General features: G+C 42.9%; 1 protein-coding gene across 1 annotated transcript in view; it reads left to right on the top strand.

The window, feature by feature from the left end:
• Window positions 1–5,498, top strand: part of LOC110504098 (protein FAM131A) — a 30,658-nt gene that overhangs the window by 6,606 nt on the left and 18,554 nt on the right. The window lies entirely within an intron of this gene.

Genomic DNA, 5,498 nt, shown 5'->3' with positions numbered 1-5,498 from the left:
CACTTCAGCGTCCCCTGGCCCTGCCGCCCAGCTACAGCTATCATACACTGTGTATTCATGCGCGACCCTCTATCGCAGGAGATGTTTTCACTGGAGGAATGCTTATTGATTAGGCGTATACTGTACTCGATAATGCGCTGCATGAGGTGGAACATCCTTTTTCATCTCTGTTATAATGGGTGCGTTTACATCATATTCCATCAGCCTAAAGCAGCAGTTCTGAACGGAACACTTGTATCACCAATATGCTTATATGTTTTAACTACAGTAGCCTATTCGGAATATAACTACAATTAGATAAACCCTAGTGTTGCTCGTTTATGTGTATATTTTGTCTAATGCAATGGGATCGCCGATAATAGACCGAAAGGGCACCCAAATAATCACAGCTGATGGTAGCCTAGCTCTGAATTGAGTTATCTTCGAAGTCAGTAGTAATTCGCGATGTGAAGCAGAAAATTATTTTCTCAACCTTTTCTGGTTTAATAATTACCTAATTAACTAAGCCGTCCAAGTCGTTAACGAGTGATTCCGCTTTGGGTTTCTTCATTTTGGTTTTCATTAAATGTTCACCAGTTAGTTTTCTAATTATTATATGAAGTCATTCAAAGTAATTAGCAATTAATTTTTAATTCAGCTTTCAAATGGGAATCTCAGTGGCACTGAAAGTAATGCCTTTTTGCCTTGGCCTAAATGCAATTAAACAGCGGCTCCGCGGCCAACGCTGCAGTCTCATTTACTGTGTCTGTAGGCTCAGCACTTCTGACTGACTGCCTGGCTTTGTACCCGGAGGTTGGTCGCAGTGCCACGTTGACATTGGGTTGACTTGATTGTTCCTTTCGGAGTAGCTCTCTGTCACGAATTAGAAATATTATTTACTGAATGGCACAATTTTATAATGATTAGGCTATATCCAAACAATTTCAGGTATAGGCCTATCCAGAGGTGGAAACAATTCTGCAATGAACCGGCTCACAGATTGTATATGCCTATTTAATTGTGTCCATATTATCTCTCGCTATTGACAGTCTTCTGCAGGCTATGGAGAAGTAAATAGAAGTTAGAAGGTTGCTGGAATAATTCACTCAAAGCTAATAATGAATCCGTCTAATCTCATCGATCAGTGCGCACCATCTAGACGTCGCAATGAGCCAGCGCGTGGCTGCAGGAACGAGGAGATGATTAGCACCGCCAAAACATTCCCCTCTCGTCTCTCCTATTTTCATGGCTCTATTGAATATCTCGGAGCTGGAATAGAACGGCAAGGGCTATTATGCGTGTTTTCCGCTTGGTGACCCTTCAGGCACTGTCGCAGATCGGTGCATGCATGCCGGTTGCCAGACGGATGCTCCGCGAGTGCACGTGTGTCGGCTCGTCCTCTCTCCACGTTCAACAAGCTATATAGACGACGCATCTGTTCGTAGACCAGACAGTGTCGCCTCTGAAACCTATAGAAAGCATTTGAGGCTTTGGGCTTCCAGAGGAACATATGAACGTATAGCTAGATTGAGACAATGAGTAAAATACAAAGGGTTGCAGCAGAAATGAAACGATATTGTGGCTATCCGTGGTGCATGTCACGTAATCTATAGCAATTCTCCTTTGGTAGAAAGTTGATTAACGGAAAACCGTTTTCGAAGCACATGCATAGGGTCACGAGGAGGCGAGGACACCACATAAGCATTGGTGTGGCATGTTAGATAAGAAGGAATCGATGTTCATCCTATGTTCCATGGAAAAGCTGCTCTTCTGCGAGAAAATAAGGGGCGTTGTCACGGATGAAGGAACACTGGTATGACATTTCACTGATGTCAATGATTTTGTAGCTAAGGATGCTTTCTTGCATGCAATATTTGCGTGTTGTATGTGGGTGTATTTGTGCGTGCAGCCAGTGTGCGCGCGTGCGTTTGTTTTTGTTATATCATGTTACAGCATAGCCTACTTGCGGAAATGCCTCATTTTCAGCGTATTCAATTCAAAGGAACTGGAGCAGAGCTGCCCAGTGCTGGAAAGCCTGTGATAGGGCATTGCTGTGTCTCCCTTTCGCTATATTCACGTCACTCTGGCACCTGGTGTTTTGCAACCTTTTCCTCTTCATCCGTCTGTGTTGGGATGAATGCCGCCGAGTAGGGGAGAGTGGGTGAAGAGGTAGAGTGGATGACGGTGGTGTAAACTGTAGTGGCCCCCGGGGTCTTGTGAAACGCGATGGCATGCCATACATATCTCTCAGATTGTCTTCAGTGATGTGGGAGCTCCTCTTTCTCGTTCTCTCTCCTTTGCGGCGCTAGAGGATTATCACGCATCAATAGTGGTTGATATAATCGCCAGCGCGTGAACATCTGAGCTCGCGGGGCCGCTGCCTCAGGTCTGTTTCTAAAATTGTCAGTATTTAGAGCGCTCCAAAAACTGTCATTGTGTTCTGCTTCTGTTGCTAATGATTCTACCGTCATGAATTAGCAATGCACAAGCTTGCCATGGGATCAGCTAGCTGTCGACATAAACACGCGGACCAAGCTAGGCTATAAAAAGCAATGGCGAACAAAAGCGCGTGTCAACACCAGATGCAAAGTCTGTGGTGTGACTTTACAGGACGAGCAGACCATCAGTAGCGGTGCGTGGGTAAAATCACTTGGGAAGCCAAGCCAGTAAAAAAAGCCATATTGCAATCTATGTGTTGTGATAATAGCATTGCTTTTTCTATAACCTTTAAGTTTATATGCCTTGAGACCGTGATATATAGGCCTAAAGCTGAGACAAGATGACACAGTGGCAGAATAAATTCAACCACACCTTTGTTCCATTACAAAACGGGAGAGCAACCTCTGTCAGGTGAAGCCCACAAAGCATATTGCATGTACAGTAACAGACAGTTACATTACCTACAGCATGGTCAAGCAAGTTAATGTTTCCGACATTTTCGGACCTCTAAACAACAATTGATTTAGAACCACTGAGAGTTACCGCAAGTCACAAAGAAAACAGGAGCTGCCTCCACTTCAACTTTTTTCAACTTTTTCAACAGCACCATTTCGTCTTCAACATTTCAAAATAATCAAATCACCTATGCTTAGTCTAATACAGTGACAACTAAAATATACCAAAAAGTGTTTAGTCCAATCAATGTAAGCGATGTATGATGTGGCTGTCCATGGTTCTGATTTGTGTCATCCTGCCATCCTCCTCTCTTTCATGTTGACGAAATGGTCAATGACTCTGTCATACAGTACACTATTTGTTGTTGTCCTAGGCTACCTGTCTAAAACGCTTGCTCGCTAGCCTAACTTCCTTTCATGGGCAACGTTAGCTAGTTACTATTAGTCATCTACATCTAGCTACACATTGCACTTTCATCCTCTCAGGCCAGGAGCACAATGTATGAATTTATGGTTGGATCAAAGACACTTTTATAATCATTGGTCAGTACAGATAATTAAGTCAAATCACAAGTCCATCCATGGCTAATATAGGAAAGGGACAATTATTTATAGCCAGACAGCCAGCCACCGGAGGAGAACACAATAAGATGTAACAATTGAAGTTGTTTCTGTTAATGACATATTTCTCTTGATGTGCTGTGATAGGAGTGACACCAAATCCATACTGGCTTCCCTTTAAATTTTTTTTTGGTGCGCCAGGACCATTCACAGTTGAGTTCACTCAGTTTAGCTCCACGCTGATTGGCTATTATTTTATTATTTTTTTCATCAAGGGAGGCCAAATGCTCGCTGGATTGCATTCCATGCATTCAGTGCTACAGGCGGCAACCATGTTTATGGCCAGACAGCATCAGATACTGTAGATGGCCTAGTCATGGAGACAGAGGGGTGCTGTTTCGCTCACCCGGATGATTTCTCTGGTGAAATACATTCAGCGTCTTACGAATTGAAGGAAAATTATGAAAACACATGGAGACAAAAGATACATTATTTTATTTTTGTACCTTTTTATCTTGGTTAATTTTTTTTTTGTTCCCATTAAATGCTTTAGGAATGTGTATAATAACTATGAAATATAGATATTATGCTACTCCCGTGGTATGGTCTGCAGTGGAATATATTCAGGGATGCCAAGGGAAGCCAGGCTAATGCGTCATGAGTCTTGTCCTGTAGGCTAACTTTGTTTTCCCCTTAGATAGGCCAGCTGCAGTCAAAATTGGCTATATTGGCTATATTGTCAAAATTAAATTAAATTATGACAATATAGCAAATTTTGACTGCAGCTGGCCTATCTAAGGGGAAAACAAAGTTAGCCTACAGGACAAGACTCATGACGCATTAGCCTGGCTTACCTTGGCATCCCTGAAAATATTCCACTGCAGACCATACCATGGGAGTAGCATAATATCTATATTTCATAGTTATTATACACATTCCTAAAGCATTTAATCCCTCTGTGCTGAATGACTACTGCCCTGTCGTCTTGACATCCTTAGTAATGAAATGCAGTGAGACAATTATGAAAAGTCATATTCTCAGCGTCACCATTTCAATTTGCCTATCAGCCCAGCAGAGGAGTTGATGATGCCATTCTTACTCTCCTCAACATGGTCTACAGACATCTAGAGGGTGCCAAATCCCATGTCAGGGTTTTGTGGCTGCTGGACTTCCTGAGCCAATGGTCACAGCGTGCCAAAATAGGTCCCCATGTATCGGACATACGCAACACCAACACAGGCTCTCCTCAGGGATGTGTTTTTTCCACACTCCTGTACATCTTGTACACTAATAGTTGTACTAGTTCCCATCCTGACAGACACCTCGTTAAGTTCTCTGCTGACACTGCCTTGATCAGCCTGTTGCATGATGAAGAGGAACACCATGGCCCGGTCCTAAATGACTGTAGAGTGGTGTGACGAATCACACTTGGTCCTCAATGCCAATAAGACCAAAGAGATGTGCCGAGACTTCAGGAAGTGTACAACACCTACCTCTGCAACATCTATCAGAGGTCAGAACATAGAGATTGTAGAGGAATACAAATATCTTGGTGTCCTCTTGGACAATAAGTTTCAGTGGAGTAAATGTACAGACCTGATCTACAAAAAGAGTCAACAGAGACTGTACTTTCTCAAAAAGATGGGATCTTTTCATGTTTAATTGTACTATACGGACTCTGTTTTACAAATCTTTCCTTGAGAGTATTTTAACTTTTTGTATTATTTGTTGGTTTGGCAATGCCACTGTCAGCCAGAGAAATATGCTGAGAAGAATTATCACCACAGCAAGCAAGGTACTGGGAGTCAAACAGACAGGCCTGGATGAGATCTTTAAGGTCAGGGCCCTCCACAAGGCTCACAAAATCATTTTAGACCCAAGCCACCCCCTGTACCCAGACTTTGAACTACTCCCCTCTGGGCGCAGGTATAGGGCAAAAAGGAAAAACAGAATTAGACAATCATTTGTGCCAGGTGTGATATCCCTCTTAAATAGCTTGGGCTAATGTTTCTATCCGCCCAGTAAGATCAGCAGGCTAATGTTCCTATCCACCCAGTAAGGCCA

Source organism: Oncorhynchus mykiss, chromosome 24 (assembly GCF_057628025.1).
Source record: "Oncorhynchus mykiss isolate SJ-2025 chromosome 24, ASM5762802v1, whole genome shotgun sequence".
Lineage (NCBI taxonomy): Eukaryota > Metazoa > Chordata > Actinopteri > Salmoniformes > Salmonidae > Oncorhynchus > Oncorhynchus mykiss.
Note: the sequence above shows the minus strand (reverse complement) of the source record. Positions and strands in the feature narration are given on the sequence as shown.